This window comes from Nyctereutes procyonoides, unplaced genomic scaffold (assembly GCF_905146905.1).
Source record: "Nyctereutes procyonoides isolate TBG_1078 unplaced genomic scaffold, NYPRO_anot_genome, whole genome shotgun sequence".
Classification (NCBI taxonomy): domain Eukaryota; kingdom Metazoa; phylum Chordata; class Mammalia; order Carnivora; family Canidae; genus Nyctereutes; species Nyctereutes procyonoides.
The window spans coordinates 3,677,266-3,689,486 of NW_026575024.1; positions in this window are offsets into that span (position 1 = coordinate 3,677,266).

Here is a 12,221-nt window from a genome sequence, read left to right on the forward strand (position 1 = left end):
TGGATGGGAAATAGGCCGGTGGGTTGACAACAAGCCCAGCTCTCCGCAGACCTGGCTGCACCCTCCGCTCCAGCCCCACACCAACCTTTGAGCGGCGCAGCCTCGCCGCTGGGTCGGAGCAGGCCTGCCTTTGCCATCACAGCTGGCTGGCGCTGCCAGGCCCACAGAGGAGCAACGAGAGCGTGCTCTTCAAGCAGCCAACATCATTAAGTGATTGAATGAGTAAATTGGATTCCTGATATTATAAATTAAAAATTATGCTAACTTTTATTTCACAATGTCAACCCTACATACAAAACTGCATTCAGATGTGTGGCTGGACCTCCTGGGAGAGGCTGTCAGGAGGGGGGCCCTGTGAGGCTGAGCCTGCGAGGCAGCAGCTCTCTCCACCCCTCCCCTACCTGGGAAGAAGACTCCAGAAAGTCCTTATCATGCAAATTCCTGACCCTGAATGGAAGAGTTAATAACAACAATGAAACAGAAACAGACTATAACTAACAGTAAGCTTCCTGGGGGGCCTCTCTGGGCTGGAGCAGAGGCACCTGCTAGGTGGGGGAACTTTTGATTGGGATCTCCTGAGGCTGGGGGTGTAAGGGGGGACGGGCACCCTGGCTGTTCCCCCCCCCCCCAGATTCACCCAGGCCCAACGCAGGCACCTGCCACAGCGCCAGGTGCTCACCTCTTGCTCAGAAATTAGCCTGGGAGGTTCCCTAGGCCCGAAATGACTTCAAAAACTGTAGTTTGAATTTCTTCCCTACATTCTCTGGGTGTCCGGTCTGCCCAGGAAGCATGTGGCAGGAGCTCCGGGGCTCCCCCTACCTGCTCCCTTCTCTCCAGGCTCCAATGCTCAGTCCTGGCAGCTGCAGGCTTTATTAGGAGCCCCCGCCCCGCCTGTAAGAGGGGGTGGCCGGTCGGGGGTGTGGGCGGTGGGGCAGAGAAGTGGGGGCCAGCCCAGGGGTGACACAGCCCTGTAAGGGCAGACGGCTCTCCCGCCCCGATGACAACGGCTCCGCCTCTCAGAGTGGCCAGAAGGGAAGGGTCCCTCTTTCACCTCATTACAGGCAGACCGCCCCTCGGGGTGTAGGCTGCACAGCCCTGTGTCACCAGCCCCCACATCACGACACCCAACGACACGGATCTCAGACACCACTTGTCGTCGGTCCAGTCGCCGGCCCCTAAGGGAGGGCAGCCACATCCTGACCTGATGGATCAGCAATGATTCGCCTCCCCTGTTTTGTGAGTTTGTCAAGGGGACCCCTTGGGCCGCACTTCTTAGATCTGGCGTCTTTCACTCACCACGTGTGCAGGACGGCCACGTCGCGGAAGCAGCGGGCAGTGGCGGCCTTTGTGTGTGGGATCCCGTCGCCAGGATGGACCTCGACTCACTCATCCAGGCACGTGGGTGCCTCCAGGTTTGAGCTCCTGGGGAAAAGGCCGCTATGAATATTTAGTATTTGACCCTCGGTGAACTTAGGAGCGCACCTCCGTTGGGCATATGATACCTGGCCTTGGCCTATCGATTAGGCCTACGTAGAGCAGGATGCTCCGCGCGGCCCTGGGGGGGGCTGGCTCTCAGCATTCAGGATCCATGGAAATGCCAGATCCCTAGGGACCCCTTCCCGATCTCATTGACCAGCCTCCCTCCCCCAGAAGGCTCTGTTCCCTCCTCTTCTTGCGGACCCCTTGGCATAACATGTGCTTACTTTGGTGTATTTGTGTGAGGCCTGTGTCCCTGCTGTGCCACCTGCGCCATGAGGGCAGGGAGCGGGCCCAGCCTTGGTCTCTGCCCTCATCGGCTCACTCGATCACTGTCTATTGAGTGCAGGCACCTACGACTCACCCCTGAGCGAGACGAGGCCGCATCCTCATGCACCTCAGAGCCCAGCGCTGGAGGGAGATTTTAAGCAAATGGGGAATGTGTCCTAAATGCTCAGAGCAGAGTGAAGGGGTGGCGAGAAAGGGCCAGGGCGGGGGGCCGGGGACGAAGAGCAGGAAGGCCAGAGTGGCCACGGGAGGGGCATGACAGGACAGGAGGCAGCGAGGTCAGAGACGGGGCGGGCTGGCAATGCGGGCCATGCAGGGACTTCAGGAGCTCGGCCCAGAGGGTGGGGAGGCCCTGAGCTCAGCCCAGTGCTCAACAGACGTTTGTTGGCTGAATGATGGATGCATGAAAGCACGCCCTCCGCATTGCCGCGCGGCCAGCAGAAGTCCCAGCGCTCAGCCCAGCCGCCCCTCCCTGGCAGCTGCAGGTTCAGCGGGTCCACGGAACACATTTGCATGTGGACAAGGGTACCCACCCCGGCCCACCCCGCTGGTGCCTGGCCACCGCAGCGTCGAGGGGCCCTTCCCGGGAAGATGACACCGGGGAGCTCAGCGGAGGGCACGCAGCCAGGCCCGTTCCGTCCTCGAGGCCACTGGGGCCTGGCGACTCCTGGCGCTCTTTCCCTTCCTCCCCTTCTCTTTCTACTTCCTAACAACGGGACTGGGCTGGCAGCAGGGCAAGGTGCACGGCCAGGGTGCAGGTGGAGGCTGTGGATGCCAGGCCTGTGCAAACACGGCCACCGTTGTGGCAGCCCAGCCACGGGAAAGATCCCCGAAGTTTCAACGAAGTGGCTCGTTTTGGCCACGCAAGCTCGGGAGGGGAGGTCTCAGGATAACACGTGTCAGGGGTCACAGCTCCGAGAACCAGTTTCTCTCCAGTGAGCTGCGGAAACCCCGGCGGAGGGTCACGATCTCCTGCTCAGGTGTGTGCACGCGCAGGAGGGAAGGGCTCGGCGCCCGGGCGGGAAGCCAGGACAGGGCACCCTCTCCGCGCCGTGGTTCCTCAATGTGACCAGCGTGACCAAGTTGGGGAGCCGAGCGGAGCCGGAGCTGTGGGAGAGGCAGGGCTCCCCTCCTTCCCTCCACCCAGCCCGGCCCGTCTCTCTTTCAAGAAAAAAGCCGGTGGGAAGCCTCCTGTTCACCATGCTTACATTTTAACCAACCATGTGATCATCTAAACCTGTCCTGTTAATAAGCATTTTGTTCATTCAGCTGTCCAGACCTCATCCACTCTTCCACTTAACTGTCTGACCGTCTATCCTCCCATCCGTCCACCCACCTGCCCTTCCTTCCATCCTCCCATCCATCAACCACCTGCTGAGATACAGAGCCGTCCATTCAGCCATCCCAAAAACACGCTTTTTGCACCCATTAGGGACCAGACACTATTTTAGGGGATGTGCTGCTGAAACAACATAGACCCAGCCCTCCTGGAGCTTCTTTCTAAGTGATAAAATCCCACAAATCATCAACGACTTGCCCATGTTGTCCATGGAAAACACAAAGACAAAAGATGCGGTCTTAGCCTGCCAAGGGTTCCCAACTCTGGAGGGGGAGATGGAGGCAAGCAGGTGGCCCTCAATGCTGCGGAGGCGCAGAATGTCCACGTGCCTCAGGGAGGCCCCTGGCTCCGGCCAGCAAGTCCAGGGAAGACTTCTCGGGAGAGAGGATACATAGGTAGTGGAGGGTGAGTGGTGGAGATCCAGAAGAAGGCTGGCCTGCCCTGCCTCCCCACCTTCCAGAACAACATGAGACACACAGGAGGAGCTCAGTAAATGCTTGATGAATGAATATTCGCTGGAAGAAAGAGATGGTCCTTTCTGGGAATTTCAAGGTCCTGTTCGGCACAGGGTCCCAGTGATGTTTCTGATACAATGGAAGGATACTAGAAAGCACAACAGTTGGCCCATCTGTAAAATGGGGATGATGGGCGTCTGCTTATAGAGTTAGGAGTGGAATTATAGGTCTCCGGGCACCTGGGTGGCTCCGTGCGTCCAACTCTTGGTTTTTGGCTCAGCTCCTGATCTCCGGGTCCTGGGATGCAGCCTCCAGTCAGGCTCCTCACCCAGCACGGCACCTGCTGGAGCTTCTCTTCCTCTCTTCCTCTGCTTCTCCCCCTGCTCTTGTGCTCACTCATGCTCTCTCTCTCTCTCTCAAATAAATATTTAAAAAAAAAAGAATTATAGGTCTCAAAACTGTGATAGCCTGATGCATAACAGTACTCTCTACGTTACTTTTAATAATTAAGGTTAATCACATTTGATCATGAATAGTATAATAATACAATATGAAGCAGTAACACTTGATGATATATTATTAGCACGTAGCTATTAGGATTTGCTGATTGCCAGAATGTACAGCCGCTCATCCGGGGATGCTTTCCCGCATCCAGCTCCGCAGCCGGGGTTTGCTTGGGGAGCCCCGGGGAGGCCTGTGTGCAGCCCTTGTCCCCCCGCCGAGGCCGGTCAGACCGGAAGGGACGTGCGTGGGCCCGGCCCCACACAGCTGGGCAAGCGGCCCACTCTCCCCTAGGAATGCCCCGTGCCTGTTGCCCACGGATCTCGCTAAAACCTTTAGGGAAATTGTTGATACTTTCGGCTGAATGACCTCTCGGGGTAGAGCGTTTCCATAACGACTGAAGCGGCCAGCGTGCTTCTGCCCCGGCTGGGCCCTGCCCACTCTCGACGAGCACCGGTGGTGTGGACGGCAGGCTGGGTGGCGCGGGGGCAGCCACGTGGCTCCCCAGCAGCCGGTGGTGCAGGCCTGTCCCTGCTTGGGGGTGAGGGACGCGCGGGCAGGTGGCCGGGAGCTCCCGGGACGTGTCCTGGGCCCAGAGTGGGAGCACCACCTGGCCGCCCCCGCTCAGACGGTGGGGGCCAGTGACGGCGCAGGAGACCAAGCACCAGAGGGGTCGCCGTGTGGGTCCCGGCACTGGCGTCTTCCTGGGCCCGGTGTCCGGCGGCAGGAGGGGCGCGGGGTCAGCTCCGGGCCCATGTGTGCGAGGGGACCGGCTCTGGCCCAAGAGCTGTCGGTGGCCCGGCCTTAACCACAGGCCTGACCTGGGGGGCGGTGGGGGGGGGGCTTTGGCCTATAGTGTGGCTCCCACCAGAGGGGAGGAGCGTCCCTAGAGTATTTCCAGTGCACAGAGATGGGCTAGGGAGGGGGAGGGGGTGCCTGCCGCTTCGCCTCTGACCTCTTCCCTCTCAGGACCTGCATGGCCCCAGCTGGAGGAGCCAGGCTCCGCGCCCCGATTTCAGCTCCTCGCATCAGGGCTCCGGTCGCCACCAAGGTCGGGTGGTCCCATCCCTGGACTCAGAGGCCACCTGCCACCAGCCACCTTTTCAGATCCAAAGTCATCTGGCAGCTCTCCCGGAGTAGAGAAGGGACAGCCTAAGGACCCCACTAACAGCTACGAGAGGCACCCTCCCATTACGATCAACCCCACGGGACCTCCTGCTTCCTCATGTGTAAAATGAGGAGCTTGAGAGAGATGAACCCAGACTCAGGAAATGTCACAGCTGCAAAAGGCCCCTAATGAGCATCTGGCTCTGCTCCAGGGCCTCAGACTCGTCTGATCGCAAAACCCGTTCCCTCCCTCACTGATGTTCCCGAACCCCTACTGCGTGCCAGCCAGGGGCCTGGGTGTGGCCGTCGTGCAGGGTGAGGAAGCAGGTCCCAGTGGGGCAGGAGGATCACAGCATGTAAACAAAAAGATCGGAACGGCAGAGCATGGTAAGGTCCGGGAAGAAACTGAGGTACACAACGTCATAGGAAGCGCGGGTGACTCGGGGTGGCAGCAGCCGGGATGAGGATGGAAGGACGTGATGGGACTGGCAGAGGAAACAGCACGGGCAAAGGCCCTGGGGTGGGAACCCCCAGGAGAGTACCACCAATTGAAAGAAGGCCGGAGCATCTCCGCGGAGTAAGGAGGGGGAAGAGTGACATGGGGGCAGACACAAAGGACAGAGGACCCACAGCCCCAACTCTGGTTTCACTCCGAGGAAGAGTAGGTGTGGGGACCAGAGAGGCACGGCCCCCTGGAGATGCTGGGGCACGGCCCGGGGCGAGGCAGGGCTGGCGGTCTCTGTAGGCTTCGGGGTTCAGGCGAAGGGGGCGACGGTGCAGCCTCCGCACCTCGGTCTTGGAAACCAAGACCCCGAAGGGCCAGCGACGGTCCCGCGGGAGGCCACGGCTGTGACCGTCCAGCCTTGCCCTGGCGCAGGAGCAGCCGTGCCGGCCAGGGCGAGAACAGGAGGCGAGAGGCGAGAACCTAATTGTACCTCAAGCAGAATGGAGGCAAGGTTGCTCGGAAATGACGGAGGGGGGCCCATGAGCAGCACAAAATTGGGCTTATAAAAGAAAAATCAATTTGTGCTCCTTCTCAGGAAGAAGGCCGCATGTGGCCCGAATTACTCCTCTGGGTTATTTGGTTTTGCCTTCAAATCAGAAAATTGTAGTTATTACAGCCACAGGATTGATCGGCGCGGAGGCGGCGTCGGGTCCGCGCCTCCGTCTTTGTGGGCTCCGATCCGAATGGGGAGCGGGGCCCGTTTCCTCCCTGGCGGCGGCGTCTGTGGGCAGGACGGAGAGAGGGCAACCGGCTGGGGGCTCCAAGGGCCGGAGGACCCGGCGAGTGGCTGTCTTGGGGTCTGACGTGTGCGACACACCGCGTGTGCTGGGTGTCCGGGGGTGCCGCCGAGCCGCCTGCAGAAAGACGGTGTCCCCCCTCCTCCGAGGCGGTAATTGCCCATTGATCATCTTCAGGCTTTAACCTGAATCCCCTTAAGCCCCAGCAAATAACCCCTAATTCACAATCACCTGAAATGCTATTGATTCTTTTTTTTAATTTAACTTGCAGCAAGTTTCCACCCACTCTGCCGCCCAGAGGGAAGGGAATGATTTCAGACTCCCTCCCCAGAGTCATTAAAACACCTCCCACCCCCACCTCTCCAAAAAAAAAAAAAAAAAAGCCCTATCTCCCAAGCACAAAACAGGAGTTTATTATTATTATTTATTGTAGCTCAATGACCTTTTAAATTCCTAACGGCGCCAAGAACAAAGGCAAGTCCCTAGCGTGCATTCCTTTCGCAATTTGTTATTAATTTGAAGCCCCAGGACGAGAACAAGTACCTTCCCTCCCGCGCGTGGGGCCGCGCCCGAGCCGTGGGAGGTGGTTTCCGATGGCCCGTGGCCTCCCCGCGACCAGGCCGGGCGCGCGCCTGAAACTCTCCACCTGTCCCGTCGCGTCACGGGCCACGCACAGTCAGGAAGAGACTCCGCACCGTACTTTTTTCTGAAGCTCTGCCCTTTGTGTGTCGTCTTTGGAGGAGATACATCAGCGAGAAGACGTTTTTACCACCAGCTGTGCACTAGCTGCGCGGTGTTTCCAGGGCTAACTTCACCCACCGGTAGTCATCTGCCCTTGTCAGTTCAGTTCCCAGTGGGGGCGGGGGGGCGGTTGGGAAGCCTCGTGGGGTGGGGGGTTCAGGTGCACTTTTGGAGTCCGACTATGACATGGCTTGGCCACTTACCTGCCGTGTCACGTGGCGCCAGGCCCTTCAGCGGCGCCACAGTGTGGTTTTCCCACCTGTGAAAGAGTCGGCGTGTCAGCTGCACAGAACCACACTACACGCATGTATGTACATGCATATATGCAACACGCACCTATATACATACCACACACAACATACGTACATGCAGCACACACATCCCATACACATATGGCACATGCACGCACACGCCACACACATACACTTACATGCAACACATGTATACACGTGCACACACATACACACACCACATACACACGTGCACCACACGTGTGTGCACACCACACACATATACATGGCACACACATGCCGCCCATATACACATGTATACCCATGCCTCATGCATGCATATGCGTGCCACATACACGTATGTGCAAGCACCATGACACATATACACACACCACACACATCTTATACATGCACACATATACACATGGCCTACAAACATACACAAACACACAAAAACACACGCAAATGGAGTGCACAAAACCATCACTATCTGCGTGAGGGCTGTGGATGGAACCAGTGTCACGGAAGATGTCACCATTTGCAGGAAGCTGGGTGAACGGTACACGGGGCCTCTCTGTACTATTCCTGCAATTTCCTGTGAATCTATAATCATTTCAAAATCTAAAAATTGTTTTCTTGAGGCCGTAACAACACCTGTTTCACCGGGGTTTGGACAGGATTCAGGGAGCGAAGTCGACGCTGAGCACTTGGCGCCGAGTCTGGCAGCGGTCGGTGCTTAATAAATGGGATTTATTTTTGACCTATTAGTCTATGTGTTTAAGCCACCAGCAGCTCCTTTTCTCATTAGGAGCATCCAGAAAATCAGAATGGTGTTTGTTGAAAGGCTGTCTGGTGAGCTTTGGCAAAAGAGAAACTTTTCTCTTTTGTGACGGCTCATTATTCTCAAGGTTAATGGTTGCTAATTGCACTATTGGATTGTCCGCAGAAGCGTCCGTGCAGGCCCCATCAGCTGCTCCGGTCGCTGATTGGCTCCAGGGGGGTGGGCTGCCAGCAGACCCACCGGACAGAGCAGAGGAGACTGGCCGGTGGGAGGAGGACTGGCTGCTCCCCTCCAGGGGGTCGTGTCCCCTCTCCGCCTCTGTGACGCAGGGTGCACCTTGGACGTGAGGTGCTGACTTCACCTTTGTTCTTGGGCACAGACACTGCCCTTTGCAGAGCGCTGCGGCTCCGCTCCTGCCTCTGTGGTCGCATGGCAGGCACTGGCTCCCTTTTCAGCTCACCTGAGCCGTCACTGGCCACACCACCCCCAGGTCTAGGTGCAAATTCCACCAGTGCTGCGTGACCTTGTGCAGGTTCCTTAACCTCCCAGGGCCTCAGCTTCCTCTTCGTAGACAATGAAAAACACTTGAGCGTGAACACGAGGGGAAGCTGGGTGAGGCTTTGACAGAAACCCTCGAAGGAATTTTTGCAACTCTCCTCTAAGTCTGACGTCATCTAAAAATAAAAAGTAAAAACGAAGCCGCGCACTGACTCGGTTATCTGAGCACCGGGGTTGGCAAACGACAAATGCCCGCCACGTACTTGGTGTTCCCCGGCTTTTGTGCAGAAGGAAACGGTCCACTCATTGTGCCTCTTCCCCTTTTATTGCTGTGTCCAACCCCCCCCCCCCGCCGTACCCGATGTCTCCGAGAAACAGCCTAACCCAACTCTGAGGGGTGACAATTGAAAGCAGTCGCGTGGGGAGCACACCCTTGATGCCACGGAGCGGAGAAGGCCCGTCCCCTCGAGATCACAGTCACAGCCATAAAGGCAGGTGTCCAGGCCCGGGTCGCCAGTGGCCTCACGACCGCTTCTCTCTCCCCCCAGGGTCAGAGGCCACCTCTTCCCCAGCCCCGTGCGAGGCAAGGGACGGCGGCTCTGGCCCAGGACCTGAGCCGAAGCCCGCAGGGATAAAACGCGCCTCGACGTCCTCCTGCGGCCGGTCCTCCAGATGCTCCTTGGCAAGCTCGTCGCACATCGTGTCATTCTGGAACGCGGAGAAGGTGAAAAATACCTTCCACCCATTTCCGCTATTAAAGCAGGAGGAGTCCCTGATTATATTTACGGGGAGACTTGGCAGCGGAAAAGCAATTCAATTAAACACAAGCAGGGCACAGGGAAGTTTGGAAGGAGGGTCGATGGCCAAAATGCTTCATCCAAATACAATTCCGTCCCCCACCTGGAGACCGCAGGGCAGCTACGTCCAGCTTGAGATTTACGGCCCCAGGCGGCGCCTCCGCTGGGTAATAAACTGTGTCCTCTAATCAATATTGGCGCTGGACGGCCCGTCTGCGGCCTGGCCGCCCATTTAGCAAAGTCACTGAGTAATGGAAAACGCAATCAAGTTGTATAATGAATCTGGGTAATTGGATGGACTAAGCAGAATGGTCCAGCTAAATATATTCAGTCCAGCGCATTAATTAAAAGCTTGACACTGCAAGCGCCACCCGAAGTGGCCCGTTAATGCGTCTCTGGATGCGAAGGTCAGGCGCAGAGATGAGTTACCAGCCAGCGCGACCATCGCTCAGCTCCGGGGCCTCGGAGGCTGCGCCCCCCGTCTTGGCTGTGCCCTGGGCTCGGGAGGAGGCGCCCATGGCTGCGTGCGCACCGCATGGCCTGTGCCACACGCGGTGACAGGTCTTGTGTCACCTGCACAGGGACCGGCTGGTCACCTGGTCCCCCCTTCCCCGAGCTCGGCAGGTCAGGACTTAGTCCTAGGCTCTCTGGCTCCAGGGCCGTAACAAAGTTCCTAATTCCATGGAAAAAGGAACAAGGAAATTTTGTGTAAAGCAAAAAAAAAAAAAAAAAAAAAAACAGAAAAAAGGAAAAAGCACCTGTGGTGGAGATCCGTCTATGAAGGGGACGAGCTGTGCGGCCTCCTCGGGGTCCCTGTGTGCCTGTCGGCAACGGAGCAGGCCACCTCACCTCTGGGATTTGAAACTACTTCAAAGAAGGGTGGGCCATTGGGAGCGGTAGGCCCCGCGCCCCTCAACGGTTCTGGGGGGATGTGGGCCCGGACGTGACCACCACACGTCCACATAAGCGACACACCCTCCAGAGTGGTCCTCCGCTTCCCGTGGCCTTCGTAGGATCCTGAGCCCTCGGGCTGCTGGCATCAGTGGGCACCCGGCGTCCTGGTGCTGGCACAGTGCCGTGTTTGGATGAATTCTGACGTTTGACCCCAGGGTCTTTGATCCCACCTGTCCCTCCCTGAAGACGCGGATGGATGCCCCTTGGACTCGCCACAGCCCCAGAGGGCCCAGGACTCAGGACCAGTGGGTCTCACTGCCAGCCAGCGCCGGTGCTCCCAGCCAGCAACCCCACTCTACAGACGGGGGGGCCAGAAGAGCAGCCCGCTCCCCGCTGCCAGACGCCCCCCCACCCCCACCCCGCAGGCCTCTCCCTTCACCGGGCTCCGTGCCTCCCAGCCCTGAGATGGTTGCATGGGAAGAATGTCCAAGACTTTGGGGAAAAACAGAGGCCGTGCCGAGAGTCAAGGACTGGCCGTCTCCTCTGACAGGTCAGCAAGTTAACATCCTTCAGAAATAACCTCACACCATCCAACTTAGGGACCGCACTTCTAGGAATTTACCCTCCTTGGGCCCTGGGGCCATGTGTCTAAGCCGTATGTCTCCCTGGCAGGAGCTGTTACCACCGTCCACACCCCCAGGTCGGGGGACCCTAAGAAAAATCAAGGGGTGTCCCACCATGAGGACTCCACACAAGGAGGCGGGTCTATATTTCTTAATTCTATGCGAGTGTTTTCCCTGGCTGGGAACCCCAGGCTGGGTGTGACCCCATGACCGCAGTAGTCGGGCCTCACCCCAGTCATCCACAAGAGAGGGATGTCCCAGGAGAGCCACAGGAGAAAAAGCTGGTGCCAACCGCACACGAGAGGATCCACTGTAGCTGCTGAAATGTAAGACACCATGCACATGCGTGAGTGTACCTGCAAGATATGACCTTGCGGGGAAGGAGGAGGGGACGTGTTCTTGTGTCGTGTTTCCTTCCATCCTGATTAATTTGTTTTTGTTTTGCACTATCATGAACATGTATTACTTTACGTTAAAAAAAAACTGAATTTCAAATGTCCAGGACCAGCTCTGAAGTCGGTGGATGAGGTGGTATTTCTTCCTGCCCCCTACCCCCCGGGGCTCTGAGGGAAACCACAAAGTTCATCAAAGTTCAGCAAGTCAGCAAATGCCGTGGGTGAATGGCAGGGGGTGTTCTCAGCCCGGCTGGCCCTGGAGCCCGGACATGTGTGGCTCTAGCAGGGACATTCCAGACCTTGCCAAGACCCCCAGGCTGCCTTCTCTCCTCCTTCAGCCTGCTCTGGCCACATGGGCACCCTTTCAGTGTCTGGCTTTGTCCCCTAAATAAAGGTACATGTGATGAACCAATTAATTCTGTTTCCATGAGTCTCTGACATGGCTTTGGCTTCAACAGGCTCATGCCCTGGAAGGAAGCACTGAGTGGCCCTGATATGTGAGCATATGCATCCATCCACCCATCTACCCACCCATCCAGCCAGCCACTCACCCATCCATCTACCTACTCACCCATCCATCCATCCATCCATCCATCCATCCATCCATCCATCCGCCTACCCACACATCCATCCATTGATCCATCCATCCATTGCCTGTATGAGCTTCCTGCTGAGTGCTGGGCACCATCTGGGTCTGGGAGTGGCAATGAACCCATCACACAGGATCTCCCCACAGGCCTCAGCTCAACAATGTCACCAGTCAGCAGGAGACGGGCAGGCTTCCCAAGTATGGTGGGCGCTCGAGGAGGTACCCTACTGCCACCCAGTACCACTGATAGGGCAGGATTTGAAGG